We start from the raw sequence: 19,228 nt of genomic DNA, 5'->3' as shown, positions 1-19,228 counted from the left end.
AGTTTGACCCGTAGGTCAAAGTCAAGGTCACTATCAAATGCCTTATTTTGAGTCCTATACGAGAGAGAGGAGATTCATTGGAAACATTTTTTTCTAAAATGCTTAATTTTTGAAATATTCAGGGGCCCCGGTACTTTTATACACCCTGTATATATATGTATGTAATAAAATTAATATTTCATATTTTTTGTAAATTTGTGACACTTACATTCAACATTATCATTCCTGACTGAGGCACCGTCGATGCCACTATTGATGCCTCTTTTATTGGCAATGTCGTCGTTGCTATCGTCGCCGGCGTCGACGTCGTTGCAATCATCGCCGTCGTGGGCATCGTCGATGTCGTCGATGTCGCCGTCATCACAGGCATTGCAGTCGTGGGCATCGTCGATGTCGATGTCGCCGTCATCACCGGCATTGCCGTCGTGGGCATCGTCGATGTCACCGTCGTCACCGACATTGCCGTCGTGAGCATCGTCGATGTCGTCGCCGTCGTCACCGGCATTGCCGTCGTGAGCATCGTCGATGTCGTCGCCGTCGTCACCGGCATTGCCGTCGTTGACGTCGACGTCGACGTCGTTGCCGTCGCTATCGTCGCTAATATCGTTGTATTCTGAAAAAAGAGAATGATTTTAATAATATTAAAGCAAAATCTAATTACATATACATAAATATTCGCGACAGATTGATATTTTGATCAAAACTTGATGTGAACTTTTTTAAAAAAGTTTTTCAATGCTAAACAAATTTATGTTTTTTAACGGACACCATGAATTCCATAATGCAATCTTAGAGACATCTTCTCTCTCTCTCTCTCTCTCTCTCTCTCTCTCTCTCTCTCTCTCTCTCTCTCTCTCTCTCTCTCTCTCCTGTTTAATATTTAATATTTTTCCTATTGTGCACAGGGCCTTACAATCAAGGATTAAATATATTTCTTAATTAAATATACATTTTTACTCACCATTATACTCAACGTATTACAGGTTTCTGGATCTCCCGTCCCGTCAAAGAACGCAAGCCGACTGACGGCTGACGACTGACTCGTCTCGTCCTCTCGTCTCGTGTTTTGTCTTACACAAAGCACGAATCACGCGACACGCGATGTTAAAGCGCTGATATCGATGCGCACGTGTTTGACTTAAATAGCTCGCGAAAAAGTCGGCAGTAAGCCGATCGTAAACACAAATGGCATTGAACTTTTTCTTTATATATTTGAAAAAGAAATGACCATATAATAAATGAGAAAATAAATAAAAATACAACAATGCTATCTTTTTAAAACTGCATATATAAAATTAAATTTATATATTTTAAAATTAGATTAGACGCATGTTAAACATAACATATTAACATTGTAAACATATTTGCACTAAAAATGCGTCGATTAGTAAAAAAATATATACACATTATTTATCTTTTTTATATAATATATTTCAGATTAAATATAATTAAAGCATAAGATATATAAACTGCAATAAAATTGCTTAAAATTGCATGCGTATTATTTTTGTATTAATAATAAAAAAAGAATTTGCAATATTAAAAAATTGATTTAAAAAAATACATATTATGTCACAAATTTAAACAAATTATTATCTCAAACATTTTTATAACAAATATAATTATATGTAATTATATGTAATATTATTTGTAATGTTATTAATAATGATTTTAGATATTATTTATATATATATATAATTATATATTATAATACATAATAATTAATATGTTATTATATATATGTAATTTTCGAAAGTATAATTTTCGACAGATGAAAAACTTAATATCAGAATTTTTCATAAACATGCATGATACGAACAATAAATCAAATTTATCAATCATATATTATATCACAAATAATAAATTACATATTACATATGTATCAAAATGTGATAAAATGTATAACAGTTTATATAAATGTATATAACTTACCACTGTTGTGTATCCATTGATAAAATCTGGCGTCTGTTTCTAGCGGAAATCTGTATAAATGTTTCCCATCAGATTTTTGATTCACACAGTCTTTGTACATACACTTGTCGAAGAAATTTGCACGACACTGTTTCGACATTATTAATAAGTATTTTTTTTTCTATAATTAAAATAAAACCCCTGCAACTCTAGAATAAAAACTTTCCACTCGCGTAAACTAAAATCACGCAAACAAAATTCGCCACGGCATAAAAAGTGAAAATTCTTTCACAGATAATCGCGTGTAAAATCCGTAACGGACAATAACAAACACGAAACACAGAAAGAATTAAAAACACTTATAAAAAAAGATCGCCAAAAAACTACGTTTGATTCCGCAACTAAACGTACACTGACAATAACGCGGGATAAACTCTGCAATACTTTTTTGTCTCTCTCCACCTCCTTTCCTTATTCGCTCTTCCTTATCGCTGTTAAATCTATAGGATGAATTACGGAAGAGCTCTTTAAATGTCTGCATATATGTACGATTGCTTTATTATGTGATAATGTTTTCATCGGTTTTAACTATAAAATACATCGCAAAACAAACGCAACATAAGTAATTATAACATTGCATCGTTTGCAATAATAAAATATATTTTCTATTTTAACGATATAATAACCGCACAAATATAATCAATATAATAAATGTATATTTATTATTATTTATAAAATGCTGAATACTTTTAAATGCGTTCTACATTGAAAAAGATAAAATTTTATTATAAATATGTTATATTAAAAAATAATATACGTATACATATATGTGTGTGTTATAATATACATATGTCAATGTAAAATATTTTCTTAAATGTTATAGACGTATTACATTTTAGTTACAGGTTTTTATCAATATGAATAATCCATGGGGGGGTTTTTAGTGGGTGCAAGCCCCACATAACCCCGGGGCCGACCCCGAGGTATGCGCCGTAGGCATTTTCCCCTCCGGCTCCAGGCAAAAAAAAAAAAAAAAAAAACGCGACCGAGATTTTTCATTCAAAAAAAGCATCCTAAATAATTTGAAATTTAAGTTTTGTTAATTGTTTTAACAATATGTATTTAATTCTATTTTTTAAATATAAAAAAAATTTTGGGCAATATATGGAATCGAACTCGAGTCTTCAGCGTGAAAGACCGAGCATTTTCTCGCAGAGCCACCGCGTATAATTACAATATACTTAAACATTATCGTTATTTATAGTACATATTTGCCTCAAGTTATGCGGTCTTTTTCTTACAAATTAAAAACATTTTTGACTTGATTTCCATATTTTTCGATTTATTTCTTACTATGCTTTGTTTTATTTCAAGGATGGACAAGGGAAACATAATTTCGTTGCACATTTACAAAATGCTTTGATCAAATTGAATGTAGTTTATTATAAATATATCGCAAAAATAACATTTAATTAATAATTTATAATTTATGGATATATAGAAAATGGACGATAGCTTATTTACTAGTCGAAAAAATGAATCTAGCACGGATATGAATCACAAATCGAAAAGTGGATGTAATTTAGCACGGACATGAACCAAATGAACGATGGTATCGAAAAGTGGATGTGGCTACGTAGTTCCAATTCCTAAAAGTGGATGCACGGCGCTGCTGTACCGCCTAGTAAAAGCGTCCCACGAAAATCGCCGGCATGGCCTCTCTCAGGCTTCTCTCTGTTACTATCAAAGAAATAGTAAAATGGTAGCGTAAAGGTGCCTTTTCATATGCAGCATGCTGCAGCAGCAAATCAATCACGTGATAAAAATTTACTAGAGCATATTTGCTGCTCATGAAAAGGAATAGCTGCAGCAGCAGCACGCAGCACTGGCCTGTAAGATTAGTCAGGGCTTAAAGAAGACAGCAGCAGCAAAAAAACAAATTATAACTTAAAAATAATATTGCAGAATTGAGCTTAATTTTAACAGTTTATTTTTAATTTTGAGTTTAATAATGTCATACGATCAGAAATTATATCAGTGGCATAAAGAATGTGAGAAAACCATTCAAAAACATAATATTGAAACTTTGCGAAGACAAAAAATTGTAATTGCAGCAGCAGCTAGTGCAGTTAAATGAAAAAAAATGAATAAATAAAATAAAATAAAAGAATGTTTAATTTTCCATCGAACAATTTGAAAGGTATGTATGAAAGTACAAATTAACAATCTCTGTATTTTTGTTCTCATTTCAAGATAATAAAAATGCATAATATACATATAATATAATATAATAAACAAATAAGTATGATATAATAGATATACATACCTGACTCAATGCCATTTTTTGTAAAGGCCATTGCACGTACAAAAATTTTAGTCGTAATCGTAAGGCCGTAAGCAAATCGTCCAATCACAGTCAAGCATTCTTATTACGTTATGATAATTCTTCTCTATGATTAGAGTATTTGCTTACGGCCTTAAGATTACGACTAAAATTTTTGTACGTGCAATGGCCTTTATGATGACGAGGAGGAGATGAAGACTGTTGCTGTTGCGTGTTTTTGCTGTTCGTTCGATTGAACTTCACAGTGCTGAAGCAAAATATGGTGAAATTTATTTTGCAGCATCTAGTAACAATTCTTTAACCAATAGCAACAAACTGCTGCGGCAATACGCTGCGCATGAAATGGTACCTTAACAATAACATATGTACTTGTGATATTCAATATTACACATATGTGACTATTGGAAAAATCACTACACCCCTAAGCGACCTCTTACATATTCGTTCTCGCTCCCGCTCACCCGCTATCACTCGATCTCTCCTTCTCTCTCTCTCTCTCTCTCTCTCTCTCTCTCTGAACGCTACTGCTTTCTCACGCATTCTTTCTCCCCCATTCTCATGGCCGTGACCCACAAATTACGGGCTATCTCTCTGAGGTAACTAGGCCAATCAAGGAGCAATTCTCAACATTCATGGCGCGCACATGTCGTCTCGGAAAGGATCTCGCTATCATTGGCTAGTTCTTCGTTTCCGGTTACCACGAGCGGTTCTCTCTCGGATACACGTGTGAATACGAAAGTGAAACGAGCAAAATGTGTGTAAATCAGAACCTCTAAGGCGGATTGTGTGCAACTTTCGGACTTTCTCTATCTCCAAGGAACAGTTATCGGTTTTTATTTTCTCAACTGCGGACTACTATAAGTGAATCTAATGGACAACTCAAGTGCGGCGTGATAACCGGTGCGGTCATTACCGGTCTCGTTGATCGGCACGTGTCTCAACCTCTCTCGGACTTCTCAAATACGTGGTTCCAATTATTAATACCAAAGACTAAGTGACGTTTTCTTTAACTTTATTATTATTTTTGTTTTGTTGGCAGAAGGCCCCTTCGAATTTATATTCTATTATGAATAAAATTAGAGTTCTTTTTTTTGGTGTTGCCTAAATCATCGCTTTTTTTCTTTTGTCTTGGACTATCTTTCCGCCTCACTCCAACCACCAGACTCTCTCCGGAATCGCGCTCAAACATACTGAGACTTCAAATGCCCATACCGGAGACAAGAATAGTACATCGAGGTTTTCGTCACAAACGGTTCAACGTTAAATTTAACCCTGTATAAATATAAATACCTCAGTAAATTCTGTCCTTTGAAGGTAATGAAAATAGTTTTGGAAGGTCCCGAATCGAGTTCTTCCCCTGTGAAGTTCGTTTGGAAGGTGGTTCCTTCTTTCTACGATTCAGTCTTTTGGCTGCCACAACTACAGCCTCCTTGCAGTCAGTATACCTCTTATTACGTCTTCATCGGTTAATTCAGCGGCACGTTGCGAATAATGCCCTTTCTAAATGTCCTAAATAATGGAATAAAGGCTTTTAGATTCTTTGACTTAAGAATAGGATTAACGATCAATTGATTAGCAGCCTCTCTAGTCTTAAATTGCATATTGAATTTTGTTGAGCCAACTTTTCTAATCTCAACTATTTCCTTCTTAGAAGAAGCATACAATATTCGACCTATGAAAATCGGATCAATGGAAGAGCTAGAATTATCCTCTGTTTGAATAATTACGTCGCAGGAAGGTTGGGAAGTGATATCATATCTGTTGCTGTCAGGAACTATGGCTGTGTTTAACTCAAGAGAAAAAGGTCTTATCCTTTGAGATTGAGTTGTTCGTACCTGATTTTCCCAGCATTTTTTTTCATCGCTTTTATTTGCTGCAGGAGATGTCGACTCTAGATAGATAGATAGATAGATACTTTATTCATCGTTCCCCTTGGGGTTACAATCTTTACACACTCCAATTACAAAAACAAACAGAACGCCTAAAATTACATATATTAACTCTTAACCTACTTACTTAATACAAATATAAGTGATAGGGCCTTAAGAGCCGAACGCGGATGTTGATGCGTATTCCAACGAAATTTAATTTTTTTCGCTGGAATTAAATTAATTGTGCATAGGGCACGAATTTTACTGCTTGGTATACTGCCAAGTCTTGTATGGAATAATCTCATACTTGAGATTTTTATTCTATACATCCCCTCTAACCCCCCTAAACCCCCCTAAAGAATTAAATGCGAGAGAAAAATATAGATCCGAAAGTCGCTGAATCGGGAATCGAACCCGAGACCTTTCGCTTGCCGGGCGACTGCTCTTCCATCTGAGCTATTCAGATCCTTTCGATTCTATATTTTTCTCTGCTTTTTAAATATATACTTTAACTAACGCCTTTTCGGCCGGCGTAAATAAACAATAAGAATTACTATTAAGGCTCTTCCGTAATAAATACAAATATAAGTGATAGGGCCTTAAGAGCCGAACGCGGATGTTGATGCGTATTCCAACGAAATTTAATTTTTTTCGCTGGAATTAAATTAATTGTGCATAGGGCACGAATTTTACTGCTTGGTATACTGCCAAGTCTTGTATGGAATAATCTCATACTTGAGATTTTTATTCTATACATCCCCTCTAACCCCCCTAAACCCCCGTGCCCTATGCACAATTAATTTAATTCCAGCGAAAAAAATTAAATTTCGTTGGAATACGCATCAACATCCGCGTTCGGCTCTTAAGGCCTTATCACTTATATTTGTATTTATTACGGAAGAGCCTTAATAGTAATTCTTATTGTTTATTTACGCCGGCCGAAAAGGCGTTAGTTAAAGTATTTATTTAAAAAGCAGAGAAAAATATAGAATCGAAAGGATCTGAATAGCTCAGATGGAAGAGCAGTCGCCCGGCAAGCGAAAGGTCTCGGGTTCGATTCCCGATTCAGCGACTTTCGGATCTATATTTTTCTCTCGCATTTAATTCTTTAGGGGGGTTTAGGGGGATTAGAGGGGATGTATAGAATAAAAATCTCAAGTATGAGATTATTCCATACAAGACTTGGCAGTATACCAAGCAGTAAAATTCGTGCCCTATGCACAATTAATTTAATTCCAGCGAAAAAAATTAAATTTCGTTGGAATACGCATCAACATCCGCGTTCGGCTCTTAAGGCCCTATCACTTATATTTGTATTTATTACGGAAGAGCCTTAATAGTAATTCTTATTGTCTACTTACTTAAAACTACTTAAAACTACTTAAAACTTATATCTACGCCGCTAAGACTGGGCTTCCGCCTCTGGGTCGCCCTTCAATCGGGCCATCTCCCCCAATGCTTCCGCCCAGCCCCACACACACACCTCCGCCGCCTTGGACTCCGTTTCCATTGCCTTCCTTTTCTATTTTATCCCCTCTTCGCGGTACTCCCTCCCCTAGACCCTTCTCACCCATTCACTCTCCTCTCATTCTTCCCCTCCTCCACTCTCCCTCTCTCTCTTTCACTTTCCACCTCTCTCATCCACCACTCCCCTTCCCCCTTCATTCCTAATACCTCTCTTACCCTCATCTGTCAGCTATCCCCTCCCCCTCTCCATTCCTTACACCTCTCCCATACATGCTCCCACGTCTCTTCCTCTCCCCCACATATCTTACATAACTTCTTTTCCTCTTCCTCCCAATACCTACTCCCTCTTATCTCACTTCCTAACCTAAACATTGCTCTTCTTCTCCATCTGTTTTCTCCCCATCCCTTTCTTAAATACTCTGACCTCCTCCCCTTTGATTTCTTTGTACCACCTATTGTACTCCGATCCTTCTATTCTCTTCCATCTTTCTCTCCTCTGCTCCCTCACGTCCTGCCTTATCAACTCTCCAAACCAACCTTCTTCTCCCTCCCACCCCTCTTCCACTTCTTCTATCTTCCTTTCCCTCTTCACGAAGAACTCTTCTCTTTCCCTTTCCCACTCCGAACCCATCCTTCCTTCCTTCGCCCTTTCCCTCATCTCCTCCCAGCATCTCCTCGCCATTCTACTTCCTCTTCCTTCCTCCATTCTTTTTTCAAAACTCCATGCCCTTCTTCCCGCCCTTGTTCTCAACTTTTCCCTGTGTATCTCCTCTCTCACCAAATATCCTGGCGTCCTTCCCTCCACCCCCAGTATCCACCTCAGGTATCTTTCCTCCATCCTTTCCATACCCTCTCTCTCTTTCCATCCCCAAATCTCTACCCCATAGCTCAACACTGTCCATACCAGCCTATCAAACAGCCATAATCTTCTCCCCCAATCCTTCCCGAATCTCTTCTTCCCAATTCCCCAAACTTGCCCCATTACTGTCGCCGCTCTTCTTATCCTTTCTTTCACTTGCCCTTCTTGTCTTCCATTCCTCTGTATCTTGTATCCCAGATACATAAACTCTCTCACTTCCTCCATTTTCTCTCCCTTCAATCTCCATTCTCTTTTCTTCCACCTTCCTCCTCCTCTCCTAAACCTCATTATCTTCGTCTTCTTTGCGTTTAATTCAAGCCTCTTCTGCCCTAAGTATCCTTCTAGTCTCTCTATCATGCTCCTCAGTTCCTCTTCCGCCATCAATACCATATCATCCGCGTAAGCCAGTGTGTATACTCTATCTTCTCCCATCCTAATCCCTCCCCTTCTAACCTTCCCCATCTTTTCCTCCAAGTTTGATGTTAAAATGTTGAACAGCAACGGACTTAGTGGGCATCCCTGCCTTACTCCCTTCTCTGTCCAGAAACTCTCCCCTAACTCCTTCCCTATCTTTATCCTGCACCTCGTCTCCTTCACTATTTCCTCCACTCTTCTTCTTAACCCTTTCCTTATCCCTCTCTCTCTCTCTCTCTCATTGCCTCCGCTAACTTCCCTCTGTCTACCGAGTCAAACGTTGCTTTTAGATCTACGAACATTGCCGTCCCTCCCTTTTTCTCTAACTGCCTATTAATCATATAGTTCAATACGTAAATGTTGTCAATCGTTCCCATCCCTCTCCTGAATCCCGTCTGATTATCCGGTACTATTCCTTTCTCCTCCACCTCCTTCCTCAACCTTTCCGCCAGTACCATCGTGTATACCTTGTATAACGTCGGCATCATTATTACTCCCCTGTATTCCTCCACCTCCTTCCCTTCCTCTTTTTTCACTATCGGCACTATCACCCCTCCTTCCATCTCTCCGGCCATCCTTTTCCTCTCCATACCCTGTTACAAAATTCCAGTGCCCATTCCTCTAACTTCCCTCCCCCGTACTTCCATATTTCATTGGGAATCTCGTCTATCCCCGCCGCCTTACCATCTTTGAACTTCCTTATCGCCTCCATCAACTCCTCTTTATCTATGTCCTCCTCCTCTACTTCATCCTCTTCTTTTTCTCCCCCTTCTTCTCCTTCCTCTCTCACCACTCTCTCCTCCACTCCCCCTCACAGCTTCATAAAGTAACCTCTCCATTCCTCCATCTCAATCTCTTCATTTATCCCTTTCCTTCTCTTCCTTCCGCTATTCACTATTTCCCACACTTTCTTCTCCCTTTTTACCTCCTCCGCCCTCCTTTCCCATTTCTCATTTTCTTCCCTCTTCTTCCTTTCACACATCTTCTTATACTCCCTTCTCTTCCTCCTGTACTTTTCCCCTTCTCCACCTACTCCTCCTTCCCTCCTCCATTTCCTCAGTTCTCCTCTTACCTTCCTCTTCACTCCTCTGCATTCCTCATCCCACCAACCTCTATTCTCCGTCTTCCCCTTCCTCATCTCCTTCTCCGTTTCTTTTATTGCTGCCTTCAATTTCTCCTCTACTCTTCCCCATTCCTCCTCTATTACTTCTTCTCCTTCTCCCATTTCTCCCACTTTCTCCTCCAATAATCTTCTCCTTTCCTCGTTCCATATTCTTCTCTTCCTCCCCCCTGTGTCCTTTCTCTCCTACCTCCCCTCTTCCCTTCCACATCCACCTCTATTGGATGGTGATCCGAGTCCACCTTATCTCTTACCCTGAGCCTTTTCATCCTTCTTCTGCTATCCTCATTTCCTACTACATAGTCTATCACCGTGTTCCCTCTCCCCCCCGTGAACGTCCATTCCCCCTCCTCGTCTCCACTTGTCTCTCCATTTAAAATACTCCACCCTCTTTCCCCCAAAAATTCTAACAGTCTTTTTCCTTCCGCGTTAACCAACTTATCCCTTGATCTTCTTTTACCCTCTTCTTCCTCCTCCTCCTCCATCCTCTCATCCCATCTCACTCTTCCTCCTTCCCTTCCTGTCCTCGCATTAAAATCTCCTCCTATCATTGTATGCACGCCCTCTTCATTGTTTTCCGTCCACTGCTCCAGTTCCTTTATCGCTTTCTCCATTCCTTCTCTTATATACATCCCCACTATCCTCCATCTCTCTTCACCTATTTTGACTCTACCTACCATGAACCTTCCTTGTCCGTTTCTATCTTTCTTCCCTTCTCTACCAACTCCTTCCTAATACCCATGACCATTCCTCCTATTGCTCTTCCTCTTTTGCTCTTCCTACCTGCCCATTGCTTCCCCCATATGTATCCTCTCGGCAGGTGCTTTTTCACTTTCTCCCACTCCTTTTCCTCTGTCCATGTCTCCGATAGCACTATCACTTCCCATTCTTCCAGTCCTCTCCAAAACTCCCTGTCCTTGTTTCCTAACCCCGCTGTGTTCCAGAAGGTCACCTTCCATCCTCCTCTCTTCCATTCTCCCCTCCTCTCCTTCTTTCTCCTTACTTCACCCCTCTCCCCTTCCTGTTCTCCTCTTCCCCCGCTTCCTCTTTCCTTATATTCCCTCTCTCATCCTTCAGCACCTTCTTTTCTTCATCCCATCTCCACCATTTTTCCCCTATTCTTATCCTCCCATTTCCTATCCAAGTTCCTACTCCTCTTCTCTCTTCCTGCCTCGCTATCTCTCCTAACTTCCACCTCACCTTTCTTTCTTTCCACGTCATGTCCACACCGATCCTTTCCTTTCTGCCTCTTAGCTTCTTTTTCTTTTCTAGTACCTCCCACTTTTGCTCTTCCTTCTCCAGTTCCACCACCACCATCTCCCTTCCCTTCTCTTTATCCTCTCCTGTCTTCCTTATCTTCAAAATCTTCACCCTGGCTTCAATTTCCTCCATTAGTTTCTCTGCTCCCTCCCTTATCTTCCCCTCCTTTACCTCCAACCCCCTTATCACGATATTCCTCCTCCTCTCCTCTTTTTCCATTGTCTCCCACCTCTTCTCCATCTCCCCTACTCTCTTTTCCATCTCCTTCCCTCCTTTTCCCTCCTCCTCCCCTCTTCCTCCTTTCCCCTCCACCATCTTCCTCTCCAATCCTCCATCCTCTTCTTCATACTCCATTTCTTTCTTCCACTCCTTCTTCTCTTCCCTCCACTTCTCCATCTGCTCTCTATATTCTTTCTTCAGATCTTCCATTTCTTCCTTTATCCTATCCCCCTGATTTCTTATTTCCTCATTTAGCCTATCCATCCTCTCCTTTGCTTCATTCCTCATATCTTTTATCATATTCCCTATCTTCCCTTCTTTTTCTAGCGATCTAGCTACCTTGTTGCTCCTTTTAAATGCCTCTATCATCTTCTCCTCACTTTTCTCTGCTGAATCCCTCTTCCTTTTCAAAAATTCCTCTATATTTCCTAAGCTTCCGCTTCTTTCCTTTTCCTTTCTCCCTTTTACTCCTCCCCCCTCTCCGCCTATACTTCCTTCTTTCCTTCCGCTGCTCATATTTCCTATCTATATCTATTCCCCTCTATATATTCCCCGTACTCTATGCCTGTCTTTTCCTGCCTCACTTTCCTCTCTATCTTTACCCGATACTCCCTGCCTCACGCGCTGTAATCGCCTGCCCGCTCTCTTTCTCGCCTGCCTCTCTATAACTCTCCTACTCTCTGTCCAACTGTCAGACTGTCACTCTCACCTGCATTTGCCTCCTCACCGTTTCTTCTCGCACTGCACCCGCTCTCCCACTCTTTCACTCTCTCTCTCTCTCGCCTCCACTCTTACCTCCTTCACTCACACCATTCTCCTCTTGCTGTAACCTCCTCACAAACACCTCCACACATACAGCCCTATTCCCACGTGTCAACTCCTACGCACCGGAAACGGAAGTCCGATGTCGACTCTAGTGATTTCCTTTTATTACTAATTTTAGTTTTAGCAGTTGTTATATCTTTGGCAGTTGTGGTTATTAGGCCATTAGGATCCTGATACAGAGTAGAAGCAGAATTATTGTTACTTACAGTAGATGGAGCATCGTTAGATGTGTCATAGTCCATTAATTCGCCATCTTCATGTTCAGGGGGAAAAGGAGAGATAGAGGAAGCAATTAGATCTAGTTTTTGCTCTTTGCTTGAGTTGCTGATGTTTTTAGCAGAGGAAGAGGAAGAGTTTGTCAATCGACAACTCGCAATAATTCCATAATTTGAGTAAATCGATTTTCCTCCGGTTTTTCGGAAATTATTATACAATTATGTAAATCAGTTGGAATAATTCGTTGCTTTTCCTTGTGTTTTAATTTTCGTTTTCGCATAAATTTATCTGTAATTTGTTGAAATTTATTTAATAAGGATGTTGAGACCTTCGAAGACGGTTTATTTTTATTAATATTTTTAAAACCTTTAATATTTAACTTTTCAATATTCAAATTATATTTTTGTGCTTTTTCGACAAGGTCTTTTATTGTAATATGAGAGGCTTCTGGTTTATTATGATATTTAATGAATAATACAGCTTTTAGAAATATGATATTTGAGAAGGATAGAGGATCATTTGAATTTTTGGAATAGGATTGTGTCGAAGTGTGTAATGAGGTTTGGTAACTTCTTCCCTCACAATTGACGGAGCTAGAATTTTCTGACAAGGTTTGGAAACTTTCTTCCGAAATTCTAGAATTCTAGAATTGTTACCTTCAGGAAGGATTTGGTAACTTCCTCCTCCAAGGGTTTTTACATTATTCAAATTTTCAGAAGAGGTTGGATAATTTTCCTCTCCAAGAATTTCTGGATTATAAAAATTTTCAAGAGAGATTTGGTAACTTCTTTCTTCAAGGATTCTTCTCTCTTCTGGATTATAAAAATTTTTAGGAAAGTTTTGGTAACTTTTCTCTCCAAGGATTTCCGGATTATTAAAATTTTCAGGAGAGATTTGGTAATTTCCCTCTCTAAGAATTTCTGGATTATTATAATTTTTATTTAGATAATTTTTATTTCCTCTCTTATCTTAATTTTATTTTTACTTTGAGTTTTCGTTGCGAATCTGTCTTCTTCGTCTCTAAATATCTTCGTCTTTTCATCTTCGTGGTTCGTATTAACGTTGGCTTTATCGATATCCGGGAATTCCTTTTGTATGGATGACGCTTCATCCCGATTATCGGACGTTTCGATATCGTGGTCGTCGAATAATTCATTCAATGGTTTTAAGTGTCGGTACGCGAACTTCTACTTTCTCGTCTAAAGTACTTATAATGTTTAAATACGCTTTTCCAGAAATAGAATATTCTCCACAATAGTGTCCCCCAGGTAGATTCCATGTTCTATTTTTAATTTCGATATATATCCTACTTTGATGTTGGGGTTTCCTATTCTTACGAAAAAAAGCGATTCTGATCTCGGAACTACTATTATGGTTTCCGGGGAAAAGAAGGGTACGTTAATTCCAGAGACGTCTAGATGTCCCTGTGCGTAATCTGTTTTCGAAGAAGTTTGAAAAAATCGTTTCCTAATATTCCGGATTGTGTAATCGGAAAGTCACTAACCACGATATGAAATGATACAGGTAATTTGAAAAGTGTTAATGTGATTTCATCGAGGGTATAAACAGAATAATTATTTGTATCGTTTAATTTTAAAATATTTGAGTAATTAATACTAATATCTTTAGACACGAAATCTTCTTTAATTATATTTGGTCCGGATACCGTATTTAACATAAAAGTTATTTGAGTGGCTATCTCATCGATAGTAACCTGCACCATAGGCACGCGACTATGTTTATCGAGGCTTACGATTACGTACCGGATTTCAGGTTCGTATTTATTTACTTGGCTTCCCGTTGCGCGGATGGGTGTGAAGTCCATTTGGACCCCGATTGCACACTCGATGTCGAAGGTCCGTGTAATTTCCCTGTTCTTTTTCTTTTCGGCGATTATTACTCGTTATTCGCAATTGGCAATTATTGAGAAGATGGCCTTGCTCCTTGTAATATCGGCAGAATAGATTATCCTTAGATGCTGGCACTGGATTAGAACGACAATTGTTGGCGATATGCCCGAAGTTATTGCAAATTTGACAAGCAGTATTAATATTATTGTGTTGTTCATTTTGTTTCTTCTAACAATTATTAGCTGAATAACCAACCCTATCGCACCAATGGCAAATTACAAAAGGTTTGTTAGATTGTTGATTAGAATTATTCTGCTGACATGATTTCGCGTTATGGCCAATCTTAGAACACAATTGGCAAGTAATAGACTTTTCCTGAATTACATTTATCGATTGGCGAGATCGAGGATCGCATAAACGACATTTATCCGCGCTATGTCCGCGTTTTTTGCAAATTTGACAAATTGAAATGTCTGTTCCGATGTTTGTTAAAAAGTTTTGATTTTGTGGAGGAAGTTGAGTGAGTTTTCGGCAATTATTCGCAATATGCCCTTCCTTACAATAAAATAGATCTAACAGACTTCTCGCGGTCGATTAACAAGTATCGATTGATTTTGACCTGAGCTAGCGCCCTGGCCTTGTCGTAAATCTATCATCTGTTGAAGCTCTCTTTCTATTCTTAACGCGTCGGTTACGGTTTCTTGTACGGCTAAATCTCGCGCGATTCTCTGTTCTATCTCGGGTTTCAATCCTCTAATGAAACATTTACATATATGCTTTTCTATGATTGCTTTCATATTTTGATCGGGCGGGGTGTGTCCTGAATTTCGATATGCTTCTAGTATTTGTTTTCCGAGAAGTTTAACCCGATTCGCGTAAGTGACGACATCTTCATTATTTTTTTTTTAATAAACGCATTCTAACTCTTCTTGTAATTGATAGACATTTTTAGAAGGACTGTAAATTAAATTACGTACCGTAACTAAATTTGTTTCAAGAACGATATTAGTTAAGCCACGCTATTAAAATCTTGATCCTAGCGAATTGTGACTCTGCCTCCTTAGGGAGCATAGATTTTGCTTCTTCGCATCCTTCAATAAAATAATTAAGCGATATGTTGTTGCCGTCAAAAAAGGGAATAGCTTCAACCACGTATTTTAAAGTAGCGAAAGGATTAGAATGTGACAAAGGACACTCCCGCAGTGTTACCTCTGTATTTTAAAAGTGCTTATATTTTTGAATAGTACTTAACCTAAGTATTACCATGGTATATGCTATTCGCTCTCAAAAGGAAAAAAGGTTTGCTAGTATTAGAAAATTTGTGCAAATGGAAATTTGCACATTGCTTCCTCATCATTTTATTTCGCTAATTAAGATGGTTTTTCAATTATAGCATCCTCATAGAGGAAGCTTAACTTGCACATTGCCATAATTGAAAATCCATCTTAATGAGCAAAATAAAATGGTGAAGAAGCAATGTGCAAGTTAAGCTTTCTCTATGAGGAACCTTATATATAATTACAAAATATTTTCTTAAAGAAATTTTTTTAAAGATTTCTATACTAATGTGTTCTGAATGTTGTATAATTCGTCAATTTACAATTAAAAGAAATTCACCAATTCTCAATAAATTTAATATCAATCATGCTTCAATAATATTTATTTATTCAAAACTTTTAAAAAATTAAAATTTTTAATTAATTAAACTATTTATGTAATAATTAAAAATTTTATAAAAAATAAACCATTTTAAAAATTCTCCCCAAATTAAATATTAATCATTCTTTAATGATATTTTCAAAAGTTCGATAAGTTCGATATTTTAAAATTTACTAAAGTTAAAGCATGTACAAACATTTTTTGAAATTGATAATTTTATTAAAAAAACACTTTCACTGATCCTCGTCAAATTAATTAACAAACATCCTTAATAATACTCTATTTATGTAAAAAAATTTGTCTGATATCTCAAAATTCACAGAAGATAAAATAACCACATAAATTTTCAAAAAAAGTTTTATAAAAACTATGAAAAATGAACCCTTTCACCGATCCTTGTTAAATTCAATACCAAATATCCTTTATTGGTACTTTATTCATGTGAAAAAAATTTGTTCGATATTTCGAAATTTGCGAAAAATAAAAATGCACATTTCTTAAAAATTTAAAATTTTATAAAAAACGAATTCTTTCACCGATCATCGCCAAACTCAATACCAAATATCTTTAAATGATAGTCTATTTATGTAAAAAAAATTTATCCAGATATCTTAAAATTTACGGAAATTAGAGCAACCACAGACATTTTTCATAAAATCTAAAATTTTATAAACATCGAATTATTTCACCGATTCTCGTCAAATTCAATACCAACCATCCTTTAATGATAATTCATGTAAAAAAATGTATCTCGATATCTTAAAATTTACGGAAGATAGAGCAGCCACAGACATTTCTCAAAAAATTCAAAATTTTATAAAAAATAAATCCTTTCACCGATCCTCGTCAAATTCAATACCAACAATCCTTTAATGATAGTCTATTAACATAAAAAAATGTATCCCGATATCTAAAAATTTACGGAAGTTAGAGCAACTACAGACATTTCTCAAAAAATTCTAAATTTTATAAAAAATTAAACACTGTATGAATTTTTATAAAAATGACAGTAAATAAAAGTGTTGTTCTACTTTACTTGTATGCCAAATTGGAGCGCTGCAAGTCAAATAGTTTTTGAGATATTTAAATTTAAAAATACATGGGTGGGCACATACACACACACATACGGACATTTTTAAAAAATGTTATTTTTCAATGTTTTGGAACATTCTAAACACATTGGCAGAGAAATCTGAAAAAAAAATTTTTTCACGAAAACAAAGCTTTCCCTGTGAGGAAACAAAAAGGAAAGAAAAAAAGGTCAAAAATCGATATTCAAAGTGGAATTCCAGCAGCCCATAAACAAGTGATCTAGACGATACTCACGCGAGTAACTCATACTAATTAAAAGATCACTTCTAGGGCTACAATATTTGTTTTAGACACCAATTGATATGAGCCTAAAGTAATGCACTAGGAGGCGGAAAAATTTCAAAATTTTTAAACTAGATTATTTTCATTTAAATAAATAAAAAAAAACGATGTGATCTTACAATAAGTATGAATTACTCGCGTGAGTATCGTTTAGATTACGTGTTTATGGGCTGCTGGAATTCCACTTTGAATATCGATTTTTGACCTTTTTTTTCTCTTTTTTCTTCATTTTGAGAGCAAATGGTATATACCATGATAATACTTAGGATGAGTACTGTTAAAAAATATAAGCACTTTTAAAATACAGAGGTAACGCCGCGGGAGTGTCCCTTGTGAGTCATCGAAGTCACTACTGCTAGTCTTACCAATTCATTTACGCACGAACGATTTCTCAATCGACACATCGCCGGAATCGTCGGAATCTGGCTCGGGCGGTGCGGCGATTAGAGTATTATCGCTTAAATCTATCTCTTTAGAATCTTCCACCGAGAGCTCAAACTGCTGGGAAAGTTTCGAGGTTGCGGTGTGACCGGTCGACTATGACTCACGTCAACAAGTTTCAATATATTCGCCTCCACGGCTAAATTTACGAGGTATCGAGTACACTGACTCACCTTTATTTTATTTCTTCAGGTTCTTCACGGTCGCCAGAAGTTTTTACATCCAAACTTCAAGGATAGTCTGGAACGCCAATGCACCACGCCAACTGATTTCCCCTCGAGTATAAGCGCCGAGTTACAGCACCCTTTAGCTCGATTCACCGTTGTTCCCTCTCACTATACGTTGTATTACAGATTAACGACGGACAAGGACTGGACAGAGAAAGGATCTGCAGGGAGAAAAAGTTCAACACGCACTTCAATTTCAGATATAATATAATATTTATTATGAGGAATTTTCCTCTCACAGGAATCCACCGGATTCTCAATGTTTATATAACACAGAGTAACCTTGACCCCAAGGACGATGCTGTGCGACGTCTCGCAGCAGTCAACACTTTTGTTTTCTACACGGGAAGTTCACGTGATCACGCGTATCATGTATGTGCGTCGCGATAACGACGATAATTTTAATATTTGGTTAGCGCCGCGGTAAAGCGTGGCGACTCAATATAAAATCGGTGTCTCTGCACGAGTTAGTTAAAACACTCGCTTCGCGGTTACGCGAATTACGCTGGCCCGAAACTATACCCAGCTGTTAAAAACTGGCGGCACGAAATCCCCGAGTCGACCAGGCTGACACGTTCAGCTATTAGCTTCTATAACAAGACGAATTCCGGGACAACGACTGTCGTATTGTGCTTACGATTTTACTTATGCCGACTGACCACGAGCATCGCGTGGTCCTCGCTTTTATATTGCTAAGCTCCGCCCTCAATATGTCACGGAACATAACTACTGCGCATACATCTCGAATCCGGAGAAACAAAATTAATCCGCGACAAATTTTACCCGCAACAAATTCAACCTTCACAATTACGATTTTCAACTCTCAATAGATTACAATATGCAGGGTAAAATTAGTGTTACATCGTCGAATAAAAACTGGATATATCGAGTTATAAAATAATTCCATAGAACCGCATACATAGATCTGCAGAAAACAGCTACGCTCCAAACATATGCACGCCATTTTATTCATGTCATTCAATATCTCGTACAACATATTTGCTTATTCTCTAGCCCTATTATAAAGTCTGCGTATAAAATAATAAATTAACATTAATATATAAATATTAAATATTAAATAATGCTTTCACAAAATTACAGCTCTCGCAACAAAAGGAGATCCATTAGGAATAACCAATGAAACGTCAGGATCGTATTTGACTACGCAAAG

This window comes from Prenolepis imparis, unplaced genomic scaffold (genome assembly GCF_030444845.1).
Source record: "Prenolepis imparis isolate NDT839.2.m4 unplaced genomic scaffold, iyPreImpa1.0 SCAF_11, whole genome shotgun sequence".
NCBI lineage: Eukaryota > Metazoa > Arthropoda > Insecta > Hymenoptera > Formicidae > Prenolepis > Prenolepis imparis.
Note: the sequence above shows the minus strand (reverse complement) of the source record.